The following is a 24412-nucleotide window of genomic DNA, read 5'->3' as shown; positions in this document are numbered from 1 at the left end:
CGCTTACGTAACACCTGGATGTACAGCCAGACCATTGTGTACCAGAGACAATAACTATAAGCCATAAACTATAAGATCTGGTTTACTTCAACACGTCCATAGTCAACTTAAGCTGTGTTTACACAGACAGCCCAATTCTGATATTTGTTCCACGAATTGGTCTTTTGACCAATCACATCGGATCTCTTCACATCAGATTTTTTCAGAGCTTATCTGATAGGTCAAAAGACCAATTCGTGAAAAAAAAAGATCAGAATTCGGCTGCTTTATAAAAACAACCTTTGTTTGACAGGGGAGATCTGGAGTAAGAAGACATCCTTGTAAAAGCCTATTAGAAAGTAATACTGATTGAGCTCAATTATGGACCATTTATCAAATAAAATGTTATTGGTCACATACACATGGTTAGCAGATGTTAATGCGAGTGTAGCGAAATGCTTGTGCTTTCAGTTCTGACAGTGCAGTAATATCTAATGAGTAATCTAGCAATTCCTCCACAACTACCTAATACACACCAATGTAAAGGGATGGAATAAGAATATGTGCATATAATATATGGATGAGCGATGGCTGAGCGGCATAGGCAAGATGAAATAGATGGTATAAGATACATTACTCATCTCATATGTATATACTGTAAGATATGTAAACATTATTAAAGTGGCATTATTTAAAGTGACTAGTGATCCATTTATTAAAGTGGACAATGATTTCGAGTATGTAGGCAGCAGCCTTTGAGTTAGTGATTGCTGTTTAACCTCTATGAGCGTCCCACCTACTCAACAGCCAGTTGAATCCTGTGGCGCGTTATTCAAATACCTTAGAAATGCTATTACTTCAATTTTTCAAAAATATGACTATTTTACACCATTTTAAAGATAAGACTCTCGTTAATCTAACCACACTGTCCGATTTCAAAAAGGCTTTACAACGAAAGCAAAACATTAGATTATGTCAGCAGAGTACCCAGCCAGAAATAATCAGACACCCATTTTTTCAAGCTAGCATATAATGTCACATAAACCCAAACCACAGCTAAATGTAGCACTAACCTTTGATCTTCATCAGATGACAACCCTAGGACATTATGTTATACAATACATGCATGTTTTGTTCAATCAAGTTCATATTTATATCAAAAACCAGCTTTTTACATTAGCATGTGACTAGCATGTGACAAGCATTCCCACCGAACACTGCCGGTGAATTTACTAAATTACTCACGATAAACGTTCCCAAAAAGCATAACAATTACTTTAAGAATTATAGATACAGAACTCCTCTATGCACTCGATATGTCCGATTTTAAAATATCTTTTTGGTGAACGCACATTTTGCAATATTCTCAGTAGATAGCCCGGCATCACAGGGCTAGCTATTTAGACACCCAGCAAGTTTAGCACTCATCAAAGTCAGATTTACTATAAGAAAAATGTTATTACCTTTGTTGTCTTCGTCAGAATGCACTCCCAGGACTTCTACTTCAATAACAAATGTTGGTTTGGTCCCAAATAATCCATCGTTATATCCAAACAGCGGCGTTTTGTTCGTGCGTTCAAGACACTATCCTAAAGGGTAAATAAGGGTGGCGAGCATGGTGCAATTCGTGACAAAAAAATTCTAAATATTCCATTACCGTACTTCGAAGCATGTCAACCGCTGTTTAAAATCAATTTTTATGCAATTTTTCTCATAAAAAAGCGATAATATTCCGACCAGGAATCTGCGTTTAGGTAAACAGACAAAAGAAAAGAAAGCATTCGGTCGACGCGGGCACGCGCCTAAGCCCATAGTACTCTGAGTGGCCACTTGCCAAAAGCGATAAAGTGTTTCAGCCAGAGCCTGCCTCGATATCGTTCAGCTTTTTCCCGGGCTCTGAGAGCCTATGGAAGCCGTAGGAAGTGTCACGTTATTGCACAGATCCTCAGTTTTCAATAAAAAGAGCCAAGATGAAACACTACTTCTCAGACAGGCCACTTCCTGCATGAAATCTTCTCAGGTTTTGGCCTGCCATATGAGTTCTGTTATACTCACAGACACCATTCAAACAGTTTTAGAAACTTTAGGGTGTTTTCTATCCAAAGCCAATAATTATATGCATATTCTAGTTACTGGGCAGGAGTAGTAACCAGATTAAATCGGGTACGTTTTTTATCCGGCTGTGTCAATACTGCCCCCTAGCCCTAACAGGTTAACAGTCTGATGGCCTTGAGATTGAAAAACAACTTCTATCACTCGGTCCCAGCTTTGATGCACCTGTACTGACCTCGCCTTCTGGATGGTAGTGGGATGAACAGGCAGTGGCTTGGGTGGTTGTTGTCCTTGAGGATCTTTTTGTCCTTCCTGTGACATTGGGTGCTGTAGGTGTCCTGGTGGGCAGGTAGTTTGCCCCCGGTGATGCGTTGTGCAGACCACACCACCTTCTGGAGAGCCTTGCTTTTGAGGGCTGTGCAGTTGCCGTACCAGGCGGTGATACAGCCGACAGGATGCTCTCAATTGTGCATCTGTAAAAGTTTGTCAGGGTTTTAGGTGACAAGCTAAATTTCTTCAGCCTCCTGATGTTAGAGGCACTGTTGTGCCTTCTTCACCACACTGTCTGTGTGGGTGGACCATTTCAGTTTGTCTGTGACGTGTATGCCGAGGAACTTAAAACTTTCCACCTTCTCCACTACTGCCCCATCAATGTGGATAGGGGGTTGCTCCCTCTGCTGTTTCCTGAAGTCCACAATCATCTCTTTTGTTTTGTTGACATTGAGTGAGAGGTTGTTTTCCTGACACCACACTCCGAGTGCCCTCACTTCCTCCCTGTAGGCTGTCTTGTTGTTAGTAATCAAGCCCACTACTGTTGTGTCGTCTGCAAACTTGATGATTGAGTTGGAGGCGTACATGGCCACGCAGTTATGGGTGAACAGGGAGTACAGGTGGGGGCTGAGCATGCACCCTTGTGGGGCCCCAGTGTTGAGGATCAGTGAAGTGGAGGTGTTGTTTCCTACCTTCGTCACCAGGGAGCGTCCCGTCAATGTCCAGGACCCAATTGCACAGGGCGAGGTCGAGACCCAGGGCCTCAAGCTTAATGATGAGCTTGGAGGGTACTGTGGTGTTGAATGCTGAGCTGTAGTCAATGAACAGCATTCTTATCTCGTGTCATTTCCTGAATGTTCTTGACACACAGAATGACTACACAGCATCCACTTAACTACCAAGGTCATCGTGAGTGCTATAATCATTAGCTTCTGATTGGTCTTAATACTATTTTCCTCACTGCACTGTCAAAGAGCCATCTGTCAGAGAAATCAGACCTACCTACCTGTAATTCTGGTTGTTTCAGAGAATACACATACTGTAGACCTATGTGATTTGATGACAGACTCATGCTGTGTTTGTGGTCGAGGGGTTATTTTTGTACCAAGGTGTAATTTCCTTCTGAGGGGGTTGGTACATAATTTAATGTGAATGCGTATGAAGTGTAGGCTGATGTTTCCACCGGCCAAGTAGTTTCTTATTACATACCCCTTTGGCCTTTTTCTGGATGAATCAAAATATTACTTTTTTTTTTTTTTTTTAGAGGGGGTTCTGTTTTCGTGCGTCACGTTGTCAAAGGATAATTGGTCGGGAATATAGCGTGAATGTTTTATTAAAGGTGTGGACGTTTTCACCTGCCAATTTCCAACTCTTTTTATATTCTTGTTATAACCCCATTTCTTTCTCCTTATTGAAACACTCTTTGCAGGCATAGCAAAATCTGCCGAACAGCAATGCAATGCAGAGAACAAGCGTTTTTTTTTTTTTTATCTCTGTAAAAATAGTATTCCCCATCTCCGACTCATATTTAATCTGCTCTGTGAGATCTGGTTGTTCCATGCTCTGAAAAATGTGGAGGCAAGATTTGAATGAGGAGCGTTACAGATCATCCCTGACGTTCTGTCATGCTACTGTTTTTGAGAGGCTTCACGCCACAGCCTGGTGTCTTCCTATGAACTCACAAAGAAACAGCAGATGAGAGCGCCGACAGTGGACTGTTCCGAATCTTGACCTACTTCATGTACCAAGTAGAGTACTATGGTCTCAAAGGCAAAGAATGACAATTCAGCCATTCAGTCCAACACCCAGGCCCTTTTGGCCTCATGCGAATTGGTTACATATTCGTTGCCTGTACCCCCTCATCTACATGCATCGAGTTCATTTTAATCAAATGTTGAATCCTGGTTTTTCTGTTGCTTTTAGATTTTGGGCTGAAAAACAGCAGAGAACTATTTGACATGGAGAAGTGAGTGGTGAAATGTTCTGGTACACTTGTAATTGTAAACGCGTGTCTTGGCACATTAACCATGCTGTCCCCTTTTGAACAGTTCCTTCTGGGCTCTTCTGTAAAGCTTTTATTGGAAATAGTTTCATGCACATTTCGCTCGATTGATGTAGATGGATGGGCCTGAACAGAGTTTATTTATTTTTTTGTTTTGTTTTAGTATTTTGTGTGTGTGTGTGTTCCATTCCTATAAGGGAACATGTTAACTCAACCATTTGTCTACAGTACCAATCAAAAGGTTGGACACACCTATTCATTCAAGGGTTTTTCTTTATTTTGACGATTTTCTACATTGTAGAATAATAGTGAGGACATCACAACTAGGAAATAACACAAATGGAACCAAAAAAGTGTTAAACAAATCATAATATATTTTTTATTTGAGATTCTTCAAAGTAGCCACCCTTTGCCTTCATGACAGTGTTGTACATTCTTGGCATTTTCTCAACTAGCTTCACCTGGAATGCTTTTCCAACAGTCTTGAAGGAGTTCCCACATATGCTGAGCATTTGTTGGCTGCTTTTCCTACACTCTGCAATCCATCTCATCCCAAACCATCTCAATTGGGTTGAGGTCAGGTGATTGTGGAGGCCAGGTCATCTGATGCAGCACTCCATCACTCTCCTTCTTGCGCAAATAGCCCTTACACAGCCTGGAGGTGTGTTGGGTCATTGTCCTGTTGAAAAACAAATGATTGTCCCACTAAGTGCAAACCAGATGGGATGGTGTATCGCTGCAGAATGCTGTGGTAGCCATGCTGGTTGTGGGCCTTGAATTCTAAATCACTGACCAAATCAAAATCAAATGTATTTATATAGCCCTTCGTACATCAGCTGATATCTCAAAGTGCTGTACAGAAACCCAGCCTAAAACCCCAAACAGCAAGCAATGCATGTGAAAGAAGCACGGTGGCTAGGAAAAACTCCCTAGGAAAAACTCCCTAGAAAGGCCAAAAACCTAGGAAGAAACCTAGAGAGGAACCAGGCTATGAGGGGTGGCCAGTCCTCTTCTGGCTGTGCCGGGTGGATATTATAACAGAACATGGTCAAGATGTTAAAATGTTCATAAATAACCAGCATGGTCAAATAATAATTATCATAGTAGTTGTCGAGGGTGCAACAAGCACGTCCGGTGAACAGGTCAGGGTTCCATAGCCGCAGGCAGAACAGTTGAAACTGGAGCAGCAGCACGGCCAGGTGGACTGGGGACAGCAAGGAGTCATCATGCCAGGTAGTCCTGAGGCATGGTCCTAGGGCTCAGGTCCTCCGAGAGAGAGAAAGAAAGAGGGAAAGAGAGAATTAGAGAGAGCATATTTAAATTCACACCGGATAAGACAAGAGAAATACTCCAGATGTAACAGACTGACCCTAGCCCCCCGACACACTGACAAGGCCCACCAGCAAAGCACCCCCACATCACACCACCTCCTCCATGCTTCAAGGTGGGAACCACACATGCGAAAATCATCCGTTCACCTACTCTGCGTCTCACAAAGACACAGCGGTTGGAACCAAAAATCTCAAATTTGGACTCATCAGACCAAAGGACAGATTTTCACCGGTCTAATGTCCATTGCTTGTGTTTCTTGGCCCAAGCAAGTCTTTTCTTATTATTGGTGTCCTTTAGTGGTTTCGTTGCAGCAATTTGACCATGAAGGCCTGATTTCATGCAGTGTCCTCTGAACTGTTGATGTGTCTGGTACTTGAACTCTGTGAAGCATTTATTTGGGCTGGTAACTCTAATGAACTTATCCTCTGCAGCAGAGGTGACTCTGGGTCTTTCTTTCCTGTGGCGGTCCTCATGAAAACCAGTTTCATCATAGCGCTTGATGATTTTTGCGACTTTCAGTTCTTGACATTTTCCGGATTGACTGAACTTACTTTAAGAAATTAACGATGGATGGACTGTTGTTTCTCTTTGCTTATTTGAGCTGTTCTTGCTATGATATGGACTTGTTCTTCTACCAAATAGGGCTATCTTCTGTATACCTCCCCTACCTTGTCACAACACAACTGATTGGCTCAAACGCATTAAAAAGGAAAGAAATTCCACAAATTAACTTTTAACAAGACACACCAGTTAATTGAAATGCATTCCAGGTGACTACCTAATGAAGCTGGATGGGAGAATGCCAAGAGTGTGTAAAGCTTTCACGGCAAGGGTGGCTAATTTGAAGAATATCAAATATAAAACATATTTTGATTTGTTTAACACTTTCTTTGCTTACTACATGATTCCATATGTATTCTACAATGTAGAAAATAGTAAAAATAAAGAAAAACCTTTTGAGTAGGTGTGTGCAAACTTTTGACTGGTACTGTATGTCACTGTGATGTTAACGTCCTTGGACATGAGGACTTTAAAATGAGTCATTTTCACATTGCAATTTCCCTCATCAGAGGATTGGAATTACTTAAGTGGACAGAAGTGCGTGTACTGCATACTTGTGGGTGTGTGTTTATGCATGTTACCTTGTGGACATTTTCAGTCAGCCACCAAGATAGAATTTTATCCAACCCTAACCCCACGCTGTACTCTCCCCTACGTATGTATTTGGACACTGACGCAAAACCATTTTTTATCAAATGTCTCCTTTTTTTGTCACCTTTTGTTAGATGTTGTATACATACCTGATTTACCGTTTAGAAATATAGATCTAGTCCCCCCATTTCGAAGATGTCAAGTATTTGGACAAATACCACTTATAGTGTACAAAAGTAGTCAAGTTTAGTATTTGGTCCCACATTCCTAGCACGCAATGACTAATGATGACTGGAGTAATTTTCTTTCTGAGTAGATAAGATGTTTTTGAACACTTAAAGTCAACCCTGATAATTCCATGATTTAAGCAAACTCATGAATAATGATGTGAGGCTTCAACAACGCATGCTACCTCTCAACATTACAAAGAGTGGAGGAGATGAGCATTTTTGGGGGGTGTGATCTTTGTCCCTCAATCTTCCTCGCTCATCATCATTCACGATTCATTTATTATTATCCATAATCATGGTAGTGTCCACATTCTTGTCAAAGTGTTCAAACATGATTCTTACTTACAATAAAAGTGACTCCAAAATGACACAATGCATTATTCACCATTCACTTCCTATTGGACAAAACATTATCCGAAACACAACCAAAACAAGCTGTAAATGCATCCAACAAGTTTGTGGAGTCACAAGCTTGATGTAGTCATTGTGTGCAAGGAATGAGACCAAATACAGCATTTTGGACTACTTTAATACACTGAGTGAAATTTGTCCAAATACTTATAACATCTTCAAATGGGGGGGACTAGACATGTAAATTGCTTTCATTTCTAAACGGTCAAACAGGTGTATGAAAATATCTTAAAATTAAAAGTTTACATTCTTTACTGTCGCCTCATAAAACATTTGATCTCAAATCCAAATTGCTGGAGTAGAGATCCAAATTTAAAATGTTAGCATCACTGTCCGAATACATATGTAGGGGAGTGTACTTCCCCCTTCGTAGCTCACTCCTCACCTTGACCCTAGCTCAGCAGTTGGTATAGGCCAGGGTTTTCCTCCACTGCAGTCTTAGTGCCGTTTATAAGATGGCTTCCTATTCAACGTAAAGCCTGGTCTCAAACAGCCATGTGAAAGGCTGTGTCAATGTTGCCCTAGTCGATTGCAGAGGGCCCAAATATGTGGCTGAGTGTAAGTAGCACTCTGCCTAACTTGACTTAGGAAAGAAGGATGGTTTCCAAGATCTGGATTGAGGCACAACAAGTGCCTTCTCATAAATAAGATGTGAAAACCACCAGGCCAGAACATTTTCACCAAAACACCTATGCTTTCCCTTGTTTTGTTGACACATGATGTCAATAAGATAAATGATTCCAAGAAGCATTTTAAAAAGGGACAAAGACTGCATTGGGAGGTTGACATTTGACGCCAGTAGAAAACTCTGAGCTGAAAGATTTTGTTCATGTGATTTGGCTGGTAATTGTGATGGTTCACCTTTCGTATTCCGCTTTTAGATCCTCATCTCATAGTGAAGGCCGCTTTGTGCGGCAAAGATTGTTGACAAGGTCATTATGTATTTTAACTTTCGCCAGGCAAAGGTGGTGGCCCTGCAAATTCATCGTCCTCTTCCTCTTAAGCATCAAAACTTTGATCCTTTGATTTAAAAGGTTTCAGTCATTGTATTACTGGGATTACTATTTCATGGTAGAGCTCACAAGTTAACCTGGTGCACTTTAAAGACAACCCATGGAATGGAGATGCAGTACAGTAACTCAGAAACTCTCAGTTCACCAAATCAGGTAGTGGAGACAAAACAATTGGTTAGACTTTCAGTTCTCCCTGTTTCTTATAAGTTTTCTTGTTCTTGTGGCTTTTCAAGCTAAAGTCCTGAGTGGAGGTTACACAGATAAAAAGCAGGAGGTGTAACATTGCAGGTGCCTCCCGGGGCTTCAAAGAGCAGAAGTTAATTCCAGGAGGACTTTGAGATGTGGTTGCGATCACCTGGTTGTTTACCTGGACAGCTTTCAGCTCCAAAGTAGAGGAGGGAGTTTCTCTGAATTGGAGGGATGTGGATAAGTCTTCCTTGACAGTGCCTGAGCCTCTCCACAGCAGTCAAGGAGAGTTTGGCAGAGCTTCTCTACTGGGAGGCCATTGTTTTCTGACTGTAGACACTGAGTTAACCTCTTACATCTAGACGTTCCGCTAGCGGAACACCTGCGCCAATATCCAATGATAGGCGTGGCGCGAATTACAAATTCCTCAAAAATACAAAAATTCTATTTTTCAAACATATATGACTATTTCACAGCATTTTAAAGACAAGACTCTCCTTTATCTAACCACACTGTCCGATTTCAAAAAGGCTTTACAGCGAAAGCAAAACATTAGATTATGTCAGCAGAGTACCAAGCCAGAAATAATCAGACACCCATTTTTCAAGCTAGCATATAATGTCACAAAAACCCAGAAGACAGCTAAATGCAGCACTAACCTTTGATCTTCATCAGATGACACACCTAGGACATTATGTTATACAATACATGCATGTTTTGTTCAATCAAGTTCATATTTATATCAAAAACCAGCTTTTTACATTAGCATGTGACGTTCAGAACTAGCATACCCCCCGCAAACCTCCGGTGAATTTACTAAATTACTCACGATAAACGTTCACAAAAAACATAACAATTATTTTAAGAATTATAGATACAGAACTCCTTTGTGCAATCGAGGTGTCCGATTTTAAAATAGCTTTTCGGGGAAAGCACATTTTGCAATATTCTGAGTACATAGCCCAGCCATCACGGCTAGCTATTTAGACACCCACCAAGTTTAGCCCTGACCAAACTCCGATTTACTATTACAAAAGTTTGATTACCTTTGGTGTTCTTCGTCAGAATGCACTCCCAGGACTGCTACTTCAATAACAAATGTTGGTTTGGTCCAAAATAATCCATCGTTATATCCAAATAGCGGCGTTTTGTTAGTGCGTTCAAGACACTATCCGAATTGTAAATAAGGGTCACGAGCATGGCGCATTTCGTGACAAAACATTTCTAAATATTCCATTACCGTACTTCGAAGCATGTCAACCCCTGTTTAAAATCCATTTTTATGCAATTTTTCTCGTAAAAAAGCGATAATATTCCGACCGGGAATCTGCGTTTAAGCAAACAGACGAAAGAAAACAAAGCATGAGGTCGACTCGGGCACGCGCCTGAGTCTCACAGTACTGTAACCAGCCACTACCCAAACGCGCTACTTTTTTTCAGCCTGCAAAGCCACGATTCAGCTTTTTGCCGCCTTCTGAGAGCCCATGGGAGCCGTAGGAAGTGTCACGTAACAGCAGAGATCCTCTGTAATGGATAGAGATAATCAAGAAGGGCAAGAAATTGTCAGACAGGGCACTTCCTGCATGGAATCTTCTCAGGTTTTGGCCTGCCAAATGAGTTCTGTTATACTCACAGACACCATTCAAACAGTTTTAGAAACGTTGGAGTGTTTTCTATCCAAAGCTAATAATTATATGCATATTCTAGTTTCTGGGCAGGAGTAGTAACCAGATTAAATCGGGTACGTTTTTTATCCGGCCGTGTCAATACTGCCCCCTAGCCCTAACAGGTTAAAACAATTACCTGCACTCCAGATCGCAAAATCAGCCAGTAGATGGTATACCTATCTGGAACAAATCGTCATGACAAAGTATTTATTTAGTTAAAATGTCCTTAATGTCCCAATGCAGCCATTTTTGTGTCTCAATATTAAATCATGTCTGGGTTAAAATTTAACTAACTTACTGTAATAGTTTTCAATTAAAATTGACCAAATTTGGCTTTTTTAGCAAAAAACTATTTCTCAAGCAAAAATGTTGATAGGACTGTCTGGGTGGGAAGGGGAAAACTTAAAACTAGTTGTTTTTATCCCCAATTTCATGATATCCAATTGATAGTTAGTCTTGTCCCCTGGCTGCAACTCCCGTACAGACTCGGGAGAGGCGAAGGTCGAGAGCCATGCGTCCTCCGAAACACGACCCTGCCAAGCCGCACTGCTTCTTGACACGCTGCTCGCTTAACCCGGAAGCCAGACGCACCAATGTGTCGGAGGAAACACCGTCCAACTGGCGACCATGTCAGCGTGCATGCTCCCGGCCCACCACAGGAGTCGCTAGAGCGTGATGAAACAAGGACATCCCGGCCGGCCAAACCCTCCCCTAACTCGGACGACGCTGGGCCAATTGTGCACCGCTCAAACCAAGATCTGTAGTCAGTGCAAAAATATAAATAAAATGGAAGGGTCAATGCAGATAGTCTGTGTAGCCAATTCGTTAGCTATTTAGCAGTCTTATGGCTTGGGGGTAGAAGTTGTTGAGGAGCCTGTTGGTGTCAGACTTGTTGCGCCAGTAGCGCTTGCCGTGAGGAAGCAGAGAGAACTGTCTGTCTTGGGTGGCTGGATTCTTTAACAATTTTCCGGACATCCTTTCACACCGCCTGTGTAGAGGTCCTGGATGGCAGGGAGTTTGGCCCCAGTGATGTGCTGTGCTGTCCGCACCACCCTCTATAGCGGTGTGATGTGGATGGGGGTGTGCTCGCCCCCTCCGTTTCCTGTAGTCCACGATCAGCTCCCTTGTTTTACTGATGTTGAGGGAGAGGTTTGTGTCCTGGCACCACACTGCCAGGTCACTGACCACCTTCTTGTTGGCTGTCTCATCATCGCCGGTGATCAGGCCTTCCACCGTTGTCATCAGCAAACTTGATGATGGTGTTGGAGTCATGCATGGCCACACAGTCGTGGGTGAAGAGGGTGTAAAGAAGGGGACCAAGGACACACCCCTGTGACTTCTTGTACATGTTCGTAGCCATAGCCTTGTGTGCAGTAGCCCTGTCCTTCTAGTTTAGCGCCAAAAACTCTGTTAATCCAGGGCTTTTGATTGGGGATGCAGCAAACCTTCACTTTGGGCCAATGTCGCCGATGCATTTCCTAATGAAGTCAGTGAAAGAGGTGGTTAGCTCATCGACGCTATCAGCGGAGTAGCGGAACATATTCCAGTGATCACTAGCAAAGCAGTCCTGTAGCATAGCTATAAAGACATGATCTGATTTGCTGAAGCCTTCTATGCTTGCTTGTGGGTATAGTAACAATGGTCTAGGACTTTATCGCCCCTAGTGGCAAAGGAGACGTGTTGACGGAAGTTGGACATTACATGTCTTGACGCGGAATTAAAATCACTGGCAACAAGGGAAGCATCCTCCGGGTGCATGGTTTCCTGCTTGTTCATAGCCTCGTACAGTTCGTTAAGTGCCAGCTTGTTGTTTTTCTTGTCCTTAGGTGGAATATATACAGCAGTCACAATAACGGCTGAAAACTCTCTCGGGAAGGTATAAGGGTCGCATTTGACTATCGGGTATTCCAAAACGGGTGAACAATGGGTTGAGACTTCCACTGCGCTACAGTCAGTGCACCATTTGCTGTTAATAAAGAGGCCTACCCCTCCCCCTCTCGATTTTCCTGAATCCAATTTCCTGTCCGCAAGGTGAATGGAGAAGCCATCGAGTTGGATAGCCATAGGGGGTATCTTGTCCAAAAGCCATGTTTCGGAAAAACAGAGAATGTTGAAGTTATGAGATTACCGTTGCTGGCAAATCCACAATAGGTCATCCATCTTTATTATCAAGCCAATAGAATGGAGGGAAGTGGTGGCAGGTTTTCCCTTTGCCTTACTCTCGCCAAGACTCCCCCTCTAATGCCTCTTTTTCAGCAGCATTTTCTCTTGGGTAGCCCAAGGTAGATGAGTTAAAGTTGAAGCCGAAATTGAGGTTTGTAACTGACGATCTGATGTTCAAAAATTATTGTTGATCATAAGAAATTATAGCGGATACATTTTACTGCCAAAAAACTAAAGATAAACACCAAAAGAATCACAAAATGACAAAGCTCACAAGACGGCAGCCATACAGTATGGTGCCATAAGTAGAAGGTCCTGTGTAGATTGTATTTTCACCAAGCAATTATCTTGAAAAAACACTTTAAAACAGTAAAAACTTTCTTTTTTTGTTTCATCAGCTGTTGTACAATATGATACAAAACACAGGAACAACAGAATGTTGACTGCACTGGGCTTTTAAGGGGGGGGGATGTAACTATTTGTAACATATTGATTTGCATTATTATACGCATCAAAAGTAGGCTTCATTTCACTGGTCACATAATTTTACATTGAAGCTTAGCGTAGTTCCCCAGAACAGCTAAGCCAGTCACGTCTTTGTTTGTAAGTACCACAATGGGAGAAAGCGGGAACAGGTGAGTCCAGCTGGGTGGCATTGCCATGCTGAAACAGGAAAGGGCCTTCCCCAAACTGTTGCCACAAAGTTGGAAGCACAGAATCGTATAGAATGTCATTGTATGCTGTAGCGTTAAGATTTCCTTTCACTGGAACTAAGGGGTCTAGCCTGAACCATGAAAAACAGCCCCAGACCATTATTTGTCCTCCACCTACAGTTGGCACTAAGCATTGGGGCAGGTAGCGTTCTCCTGGTATCCGCCAAACCCAGATTCGGCCATTGGATGGTCAGATGGTGAAGCATGATTCATCCCTCCAGAGAACTAGTTTTTATTTTATTTCTATTTAACCTTTATTTAACTAGGCAAGTCAGTTAAGGACAAATTCTTATTTACAATGACGGCCTACCACAAAGGGCAAAGGCCTCCTGCAGGGACGGGGGCTGGGATTAAAAATAAAAAATATAGGACCATACACAATTCACGACGAGAGACAACACTACATAAAGAGTGACCTAAGGCAGCAACACATGACAACACAGCATGGTAGCAGCACAAAACATAGCACAAACATTATTGGGCACAGACCACATCGCAAAGGGCAAGAAGGTAGATACAATACATCACGCGAAGCAGCCACAACTGTTAGTGTCCATGAATGAGTCTTTGAATGAAGAGATTGAGATAAAACTGTCCAGTTTGAGTGATTGTTGCAGCTTGTTACAGCGAATTGAAAAGACGAGCGACACAGGGATGTGTGTGCTTTGGGGACCTTTAACAGAATGTGACTGGCAGAACGGGTGTTGTATGTGAGGATGAGGTCTGCAGAGTCCAATGGCGGCGAGCTTTACACCCCTCCAGCAATTGTTAGGCCTTGCGCATGGTGATTTTAGTCCAATTTGCGGCTGCTCGGCCATGGAAACCCATTTCTTTAAGCTCTCGACAAACAGTTATTGTGCTGACATTGCTTCCAGAGGAAGTTTGGAACTCTGTAGTGATTTTTGCAACCGAGGACATGCAATTTTTACGCGCTACGTGCTTAAGATGTTTCCACTTCACAATAACATAATTTACAGTTGACCAGGGCAGAAATTTGACAAACTGACTTGTTGGAAAGGTGGCATCCGATGAAAGTCACTGAGATCTTCAATAAGGCCATTCTACTGCCAATGTTTGTTTATGGAGATTGCATGGCTTTGTGCTCACTTTTATTCACCTGTCAGCCACGGGTTTGGCTCAAATAGCCGAATCCACTAATTTGAAGGGGTGTCCACATATTGTTGTGTATATAGTCCACATCATTTTATTTAAACTTTTATTTAATGCCATCTAACCAGTTATCAAAGAATGTTCTCTAGTTATCCTAACCCGGCAAGCTATCCAGCCAGCTAACATTTGTTTTTTTAACACGCTAGCTAGCCTAGGCCCTAGCCAACCACCACGGTCGGCATAAGCACCAAGCCAGAGCCTGTCAACTCGAGACTAGCCAGCACCGGCAGGAACCCACAGAACAAAACTTAAACAAAGCCCTTGCCAGCAGATCAAAAGCAAAGCGAGAGCGGAGACTTACAGATTGATGGCTGGGCCCCATCCGAGAGAGGGGAGAGGACCTAGTAGTTATAGCTAGCCAGCAAACAAGGAGGGGGAGGTGGGATCGATTTTCATTGGGCAGAGGGAGAATCAGTGAGGGTAATCAAATAGCGATGTAAATCAAAAGTAGATGGATTCCAGAGGTAATAATCCAGAGCCAGCACAGGGGACAAGGGGAACAGTCAACAAGACTTTACTCCCTCAAAACCATATATCTTTGTGGAGACGGAGGTCCATAAGTTTTAATATTTTAATTGACTTAAAGTGCAGGTGCAATTGTGCCAAACTTTTTGCTCCCAATTTGCCATCAGTGCCATCTCTCGGTCTCCCACACAAGGAAAATACATATTCTCTACACTACCTCTCGATCTACCTCTACATTGCTTTATCTACCTTGTTCTAAACATCCTGCTTTACTGAACAACCAATGGTTATTTCTCTAAACTTTCCTTTGTGTCCCCTTCAGACACACCTTCTGGCAGTACCGTAAAGAGAACCCTCAGTCCCATGTGGGTGAGCTTACTCCGGACGGCTTGCCGGGCTTCAACAGTGGCGTGATGCTGCTGGACCTGGGGGCCATGCGGACCTCGGCCCTCTACAACTAGCTCCTGGAGCCCAGAAACGTGTCCCTGCTGGCTGACCAGTACCACTTCAGGGGCGACCTGGACTTTTTCACCATGATCAGCATGGAACACCCAGGGTTGTTCCATTCACTGGCTTGTGGCTGGAACCGCCAACTGTGCACCTGGTGGAGGGAGCACGGATATGGGGGCGTGTTCCAGCTCTATTACCACTGTGACGGGCCGGTGTATCTACCATGGAAACTGTAATACGCCCATACCCGATGACTTAGTTGATACCTCTTAAGGTGTTTTCCAAAATGGTGGACCTAGACCAACTGGTGGGGTGTGGTGAACTCATTGTAAGTCTTGCTTCAAGACTTGGTTCTGGAGAGAAATAAGATATTTGCTATACAACTTTCTGGGTCACAACAAAACTCCAAAAAGGCTTTAGTTTGGCAACAAACGTTTTGGAACCAGAACCACTTTGGTACTGTGCCACTGCTACTGTAAACGCCGCTCCCACTCCAGCCCCATGCTGGGCTGGTTTGCAATACAGATAGTACAAGGCGTCTCACTCACTCCACTAATGTCAAGTGGGTAGCTAATAACCAATGTGGACCATTAATCCTTTAAGCGTCAATCTAAGTAACATAGAGATATGTTTTTTGCATGTGCTGCGTCTCGATCCACTGCATCTGTCTATGTTGGCCTTCCGCATCTGCAGTGGAAGGTGGCCGAACTACAGCGGTGTTTGTCAGACCATAAGACATCCTGAAAATCGGTCTTCTCACGAAGAAGTCTGTAGTGCCTAGAAACTAATATGTTTTACTCTACGACCCCCACAAGTGTCACAGGACTCATCTGAAGGTAACTCATACAAATGAATGGAAGTATGGAGGTAGTTTTGTGCCAATAACAATAAGGGGTTAAATGTGTCAACAACAAAAAAAATATTTCCTGAGTTTTCATATATCTCCTACATATAGGACAGACACTTCAAAACCTTATTATATAGTTTTTTTACTGTCTTTTTTGCCATATATGAATGTTATTTGATGCGTTTCTATGGGCTATAGTAGTAAAGGCCAAATTCAATATTTTATCCCCCCAAAAAGTATATATATTTTTTTATATCTAAAGGTCCTAAAATGCAATATCATATATCTAAATGATCCATGGTATGACCATCATAAAACAATTCCCCAACGGCTTAGACTTTTAGTGACTCCCTTTTTATCACCCTCCGGTTTGAGACTAGGTCAGTGTTAATAATCAGTGCCCATTCACTTCACGTCCCGGTGACAATCTGAGGGAGCTTTTGTTTGCCAATTCTGGACTCTCTGGCAGGCTGAGTGGGCAGGAGGCAAGACACACTGGCACCCACTAGGACATCCCACTGAGAGCCTAATGGAGAGAAAAGAGGGAGAGGGTAGAGGTGAGGGATGATGAGACTGCTGATAGGCTACACCTACAGATACTTGACCCAATCACACACAAGGTTTTTTTCAAGTGAGACGCAGACACCATAGTGACTGTACACACTGACCCACTTTTGTTCCCTATTTCATCAAAAAAGAGGAAGCTTTTAACCTGTCTGGGAACCACCCTAGTCAACAGCCAGTGGAATCGCGTCAATTTCTCAAACATATGACTATTCTACACCATTTTATAGATACACCTCTCCTGAATCGAACCACGTTGTCCGATTTCAAAAAGGCTTTACAGCAAAAGCAAAACATTAGATTATGTTAGGAGAGTACCCTGCCAAAAAAAATCACACTGCCATTTTCAAAGCAACTAGATGCATCACAAATACCCAAAACACAGCTAAATGCAGCACTAACCTTTGACAATCTTCATCAGATGACACTCCTAGGACATCATGTTACACAATACATGCATTTTTTGTTCGATAAAGTTCATATTTATATATAAAAACAGTATTTTACATCGGCGCGTGACGTTCAGAAAATATTTTCCCTCAAATGCTTCCGGTGAATCAGCGGTACAATTTACAAAATTACTATTCGAAAACATTGTTCAAATGTAATATTGTCATTCAAAGAATTATAGATTAACATCTCGTGAATGCAACCGCATTGCCAGATTTAAAAATAACTTTACTGGGAAATCACACTTTGCAATAAACGAGGTGCTATGCTCAGAAAAATAGGCTAGGCGATACATGTTAGCGCCATCTTGGAACCATCTAAAATCAAATATAGTATTGTAAATATTCCCTTACCTTTGATTATCTTCATCAGAAGGCACTTCCAGGCATCCCAGGTCCACAACAAATGTAGCTTTGTTCGAAAAAGTTAATAATTTATGTCCCAATAGCTCCTTCTTGTTAGCGCGTTCCGAAGGCTACTCATAATGTACTGAAGCGCGCGGGACTTGTCGTCACGAATGTGCAAAAAATATATATTTACGTTCGTTCAAACATGTCAAACGTTGTATAACATAAATCTTTAGGGCCTTTTTCAATCAGAGCTTCAATAATATTCAAGGCGGACGATTGCATTGTCTTACTAAATGTTTCGGAACAAAAGGCTACCCATGGGCGCCCACGTCATAGTAGTAATGGCACTCCCCCTATGACCAACTTTCCAAGCCTCTCTTTCGGTCAGTTTCTACCGGAGAAGACTCAAACCACTTTGTAAAGACTGTTGACATCTAGTGGAAGCCTTAGGAAGTGCTAAATGAATCCTAACTCACGGTGTGTTTCATAGGCAAAGTGTTGAAGGTGATTCCACAAATCAGATTTCCACTTCCTGCAAGGAATCCACTGCTCTAACACATCAACCTGAGTACACTGTGTTGTGCAGCCAAGAATAAGGATATGCCACTCCAGACTTGTCGATGCACTCCAGACCATATAAAACAAAATGCAATAGGAGAGGTCATCTGCTGCTGTTGTTGTGTGATGGAGCCAAAGTCATGCATTTTCTTTTCATTTGTCGAGTGAAACAGAATCACTTGTCTTTTTTTTCTTTTTTTTCTTTAAAAGCTTGTCAAGTTAATTGTTGTCTATTTTGGGCTCTGTTGGTTATGACATTTACATGTTTTTGTGTTACTGCTTTTGTACTGTACTTATTATTTAAAAACGTCTTATTTTGGTGCTGTGGATGTTCATGTGATGAGTTGTATTATTGTAGTCAGTGCCACTTGTTTGTGTCATTTTAAAGGGCAACTAGGGTTCAAAAGACCCCAACTATACTTTCTCGCATGTATCTTTTAAATTACCTGTCTGCATTCCAAACCACTGCATAGACTGGACTCAAATGCTCCTGTATTGAATGTAAGTGTTGTGTTTTCTACAAGGGCATATTCAGCAAACAAGTGAAGTCAACACAGTGAAACACATGTATTATATTTGTAAAAAATCTCAGGTCCTTGTGTGTCTTTGCAGTCTGTAGCATTTTTTTTATGGCTTTTTTGTAACCTCTGTCTCCTCGAAGATATCACTTTAACATTGACTGAAAAGGAGTACCTGTCATTTGTATTCAGTATTATGCTCTACATTAAATGGGAAACCACTCACTGATGGCACTTCTCATACTTTTCTGTAACATTTACCTTTGGCATCGTGAAAGGATCCCTAATCAGTCATTGACGTACCCTGGTTTTTATCATATTTGTTAAATAAATGAAAACATTTTGGATATTTTTGTTTCAGACTAGCTTGTGGGACCTCTGATAATGGTAGATGGAAGTAACATGAATAGAGTAGATCATCTGTTTCATGTGAAATTCTGACAATGGCTGTGTGTGTCCCAATAGACAAGGCAAGAACAAAGTGTGTTTTCAAGAGCGATTTTGTAGTCAACATTCAATGTACAGTATCTTTCGCCAGGCAGCTAAAACTCCCAATTTGGCGGAATATGATTAGATTCATTTATATTTTTACAGAAAAGTAGGTTGATTTTGTTAAATATTTTTGGTAGTTTGTACTATGAATGTACAAAACATTAGAAACACTGGGTGATGAAACTGTGGGTTTGCACAACTGAAGAATTTCTACACAAACTGTCAGAAACCGTCTCAGGGATGCTCATCTGCGTGCTTGTCGTCCTCACCAGGGTCTTGACCTGACTGCAGTTTGTCATCGTAACCAACTTTAGTGAGCAAATGCTCACCTTCAATGGCCACTGTCACGCTGGAGAAGTGTGCTCTTCACAGATGAATTCCGGTTTCAACTGTACCGGTCAGATGGCAGACGGCGTGTATGGGGTCGTGGGCGAACGTTTTGCTGATGTCAACATTGTGAGTAGAGTGCCCCATGGTGGGGTTGTGGTATGGGCAGGCATAAGCTACAGACAACAAACACAATTGCATTTTATCAATGGCGATTTTGATGCACAGAGATTAGATGAGTTTCTCAGGCTCATTGTCCTGCCATTCATCCGCTGCCATCAACTCATGTTCCACGGCCTCATGTTGCAAGGATCTGTACACAATTCCTGGAGGCTGAAAATGTCCCATACTCACCAGACATGTCACTCAATGAGCATGTTTGGGATGCTCTGGATCAATGACAGCGTGTTCCAGTTCCCGCCAATATCCAGCAACTTCGCACAGCCATTGAAGAGGAGTGGGACAACATTCCACATGACACAATCAACAGCCTGATCAACTCAAAGGAGTTGCGGCGAATGGTGGTCACACCAGATACTGACTGGTTTTCTGATCCACTCCCCTACCTTTAAAGTATCCATGACCAACGGATGCATATCTGTATTCCCAGTCATGTGAAATCCATAGATTAGGGCCTAATTTATTTCAATTGACTTATTTCTTTTATGAACTGTAACTCAGTAAAATCTTTGAAATTGTTGCATGTTGCGTTTTTATATTTTTTGTTCGGTGTATATGAGTTTTGTCAACCAGCCAGTACATCGCACCACTCTTAAAAAATACATTGGCTCTTGCAGGGACGCCCTATGCTAGTACTAAATCACTAGTGTCCCCTTTCATACCTCTCTGTTGCCTCATGTCAGGCACTACACAGATTATCTGAAGATGACAGAGTGTTTTTTGTTTGAGAGAGAGAGAGACACTACCTATTTCTGTCCCTTTCCTCCCACACATGCCATTCTTTCATCCCAAGGTGCTAGTCGCTTGGTAGCATCACTGTACGGCCATTCCACACAGAGCAACGACCAGTAACCTTGCCTCCCAACGTGTAGAGTAAGGTGAATTTCACAAGCCGTTTCCTACATTAAGATAGACGCATCCATGTAGTAATTAATGCTTGGATAAAAAGTGTCATTTTCCTCCTACTTGTAATTGGTAGCCATAGTAATTTCAAGCTGGAACAGCACTCTGCAAGGACATTCATTAGAGATACTTCACCTGTGTGTCTTCAAGGGACCTGTCATTGTCTCTCGGCTCTTGCCACTTATTCTACACTAGGTAGTAGTCATGACTTGAGTCACGTACTGTAAAACGTCAATTTAAATGCTGTGTCAAATAGCTGCCTGTCCCTTTTAATAGGAAGGCATCGGCACACATTTCAGCCAATAAACACCTGTTTCAAATAAACGCTGGGTCTTAATGAATTGCTTCTGAGTAGGCTACCGTAAAGATTGCGCAAAAGAAGATGGAGAGCAACATCATTGCTTGGATGAGACATCGGTGTGGTTTGACATGGTTGGCTCAACTGTGGTGCATATAAGAGGGGCAATGAGTGAGATTGCTGCTGAAGCGCGAAATTGGGTGCTGTATGATAGGCCGCCTAGTCTGATCTACGATAGATTTGTTGTGTTTTTACTGGTCATAATAAACAGTTTGGTAGTCTTTTCAACATTTTATTGAGCAAAAGTTGTGTGCATGAAGGAAATAGACGCCAGGCTCAAATAGAAGCGCCAGTTGTGTTCAGTGATTGAAGCAAATAAATGCCCAGGCTATTAGAAGTTTTACGGTACATTATTCCTATATGACAAGCTTGCATTTTTCACAGAATTCAGCCAGATAGACAATGGAATGGCCTCTTATTCTTACCGTCTAGGCTACACACAGAGATTGTCTATCATTAACGTTGTGCATGCATAGGTTTGTGGAATAAATTGGAAGTTAATTAATTTGAAGAGTAAAATGTTTATACCTTATCAACATTGTCTGCATATTCATGTTGCGAAATCAGTTCCATTGAGCGGAATTTACTCCTGCAATTGGATGCCACTGTTTGATAGTCCCCCTTCACTTGAAAGAGCTGTGGTAATGCACACCTCTCCAATTACACTTTCTGTTCCCACTCTGCCTGCCAGCCCTGCTTCTGTTCTTCTGAAAGGCAGAGGAAGAGAGAGGGCAAGAGAGAGAGTGAAAGAGCAACAGAGAGTAAGTTCTTGACTTTCATCTTCGTCAGAATGTGGGTCAAACTAGAGGTGGACATGGCTGCTCTAGTAAATCAAATCAAATTGTGTTTGTCACATGCGCCGAATACAACCGGTGTAGACCTTACAATGAAATGCTTACTTACAAGCCCTTAACTCTATTTCTTGAACTGCATTATTGGTTAAGAAAATATTTACTAAAACTACGTTTAAAAAATCAAATCAAGAAGTAACACAAGAAATGTACATAACAATAACAGGGCTGTATCCAGGGGGTATCGGTTCCGAGTCAATGTGCCGGGGTACAGGTTAGTCAAGGCGGAAGGAAGTAACCCGCACCGTGACTAAAATACCAATTCAATCATGCAAACGACACATCAGACTCATTAGGCTGTTGAGGACCAGACATGGTCTCACTCACACACACACAGGCCCCTGTGTCCTGTCTCTGTTACACATCTGGCCTTTAAGACAGTGGGATTGGTTTGTCTTGTAGTGACGGAGGTGAACAGGTGACAGATATGGCCTGCAACATACTGAACCATATCCCTAAGATTGTACTCCAATGATTGTAAATCTCTATTCTCTTCTCTACCTCACCATTTAAGGGACAAAGACGTCACCCCAGTGCTTCCCAGTAATGATGGAAAATTGTTTTGCTGATATTTGCCCGTATAAATGTGTAGTTTGAGGAAAATAAATAGGTATACGTCAGAGAATGATGAGCCTCACAACAAAATAAGTTGGACAGCATGTTTTTCCATTAGTGGTTTTCTATTCCTGGTGTCCTTAAATTAGGAGACTAAACTCACCAATCAATAGCTCCAACAGTGATGACACGTGACACTGCTCTTTGAAAGAGAGTTCTGCTGGCTGCAGCAAGTTTCCATTTGCCAAGCGGCAGCAGTTATCTTAGTCTTAATTAGGCCATTTGACATCCTGGTCCTCGTCAGAGGCTTTATGTAAGAGGAACTGCAGGGGGATGAGAGCAGCAGTAACAGATTCACAGAGGCATCACAGCACACTATAGTTCTCCCTCTGAACCCAGGAAAGCCTGAGTCAGTACCAGTAATATTGCCTCCTTCACACATCTCCTTTCCTTCAGGACTAGAGCCTGGAGATTTTACTGACTATCTGATCTGTCCGGGAAAAACTATTGGTCCCACAGAGGATATAACTTGGGCCTGTTCTTTTTCCTGGTCAGGTCATTCATGATTACTGATTTATGAAAGGACTGAATAGTTCGATCAACTGCACCCAGGAGAGATTTTTGGGGAAACAGGAAAACCAGAGGACGGCACCCACTCCAAAGGTCCTCAAATTGAATCATGGAAAAGTGAGTAAACATACACACAGGGGGATAGGAGGAGGAGGAGGGGCGTGCACTGCCGCCGAATCGCTGAATGACACTGATGAAGGCTTAGGCCAAAAAGTTTGTCTATCTACTCACTCCTGAATGTAATAAATACTAAAAAGAAACCTTGAATCTCCTTTTTGAGTGCGGACTAACTACACAATTTTGGACTGGATAGTTTCCGTCATATTACTAACACCTACCAGGGTCATATCAAAGGAAGGGTTCAAGGACAATAATATACAGTATTGAAAGACCGTAGCCAGGGATCCCACCGGGCAGACGTCAGTTCAACATCTAGTTTTCATTTATATTTGGTTGAGTTGTCAACTAATGCGAAATCCAATAATTTTTCCCACATTGATTCAATGTCTTCACATAGATTATTTATTTTTTATTACAATGATGTGGAAGCAACGTTGATTTCAACAAGTTTTTTTGCCCAGCGCGATGTCTCTCCGGTTCCCCATATACTGTTGCCTTTTCTTATTAGTTATGACCAGCTGTCACTTATACCCCTATAAGTCTAAACATTAATGGCATCCATTTCTGGTCCCTCCCACCTCAATTCATCCTCAGTGGGTGTTTTGAAGGAAGTTGACTGATTTCAGTTTCCACAAAGTTGAGCTCTATAGGAGCTGCCGGTCAAGTCGGGTGTGACGGATGATGATTATGTTGGCGGTCTGAATTAGTTCTTTGCAGGTAGTGATTATAGTCCTTCTGTGGAGGGATGAGGGCAGAGTAATTGAGCTTCACACACTGACGACACAGATTGGTGATTCTACAGTGTGTGGTGACGTTGAACTAGTTTTGAAAGAAATTGCCACCTTCTGAGATGCACTACCACCCTGAATTGGTTTCAGGGGATCAGGTGTGCAGTATTACGGCGCAAACTCACATGTAGAGTATCATCAGGTGCTGCGTATTACCTGTGATTGAAAATGTGCTGTCAGGCGACTGGTGTCTTTGTGTGTGTGCGCATCAGTGGAGGCTGTTTCCCCCGAAAATCTTTGAATCATTCATTTCTTAGCCTATTATTCAATGGTTATGTTACAAAAGAGCACTAGGAAACCTTTGAAGTTTGTCTATTTTGAGACCTCATCTCAGGATAAAACATTATATGGATCAGTATCAAAATGGGTCAGTCTCATGGTCTGGTTACTCATACCGCCTTTGTAGTTGTGTCCTGTGAATAGACGGCTTAAACAGGCCTGGTTTAGCTCTTGAGACAGCTTTTTCCTGTATCACACTGTTCATTATGACCAATAGGGATCCCCTGTGGCTGGTGACCAGGACTTCTCAATGCACTCTCTATTTCTATTTCCATCAGTCCTTCTCAACCCTGGCAGTCTTGCATCACTCACATGATGGAAAATAAAATGTGGCGTATGCACAGGAAAAACAGGTCAAGATGTCCTAACTCGGTAATACTTTACTTAACACCCAGTGTCATAACATGTTATGACACGGTCATAAACAAGTCATAGTATGTCATAACA

At 42.2% G+C, this 24412-nt stretch overlaps 1 non-coding gene across 2 annotated transcripts in view; it reads left to right on the top strand.

The window, feature by feature from the left end:
• The window catches only part of LOC106613663 (uncharacterized), a 71055-nt gene extending 54038 nt beyond the window's left edge, over positions 1–17017 (top strand). For both annotated transcript variants that reach the window (XR_001330536.2, XR_006756908.1), the window contains exon 3: positions 15128–17017. This is a non-coding gene — a transcript (uncharacterized protein). The remainder of the gene's footprint in view (positions 1–15127) is intronic.
• The last annotated feature ends 7395 nt before the right edge of the window (positions 17018–24412 follow it).

The sequence above is a fragment of the Salmo salar genome, chromosome ssa10, assembly GCF_905237065.1.
Source record: "Salmo salar chromosome ssa10, Ssal_v3.1, whole genome shotgun sequence".
NCBI classification, from domain to species: Eukaryota; Metazoa; Chordata; class Actinopteri; order Salmoniformes; family Salmonidae; genus Salmo; species Salmo salar.
The sequence above is the reverse complement of the archived record's forward strand: the minus strand, read 5'-3'. Positions and strand labels throughout refer to the sequence as shown.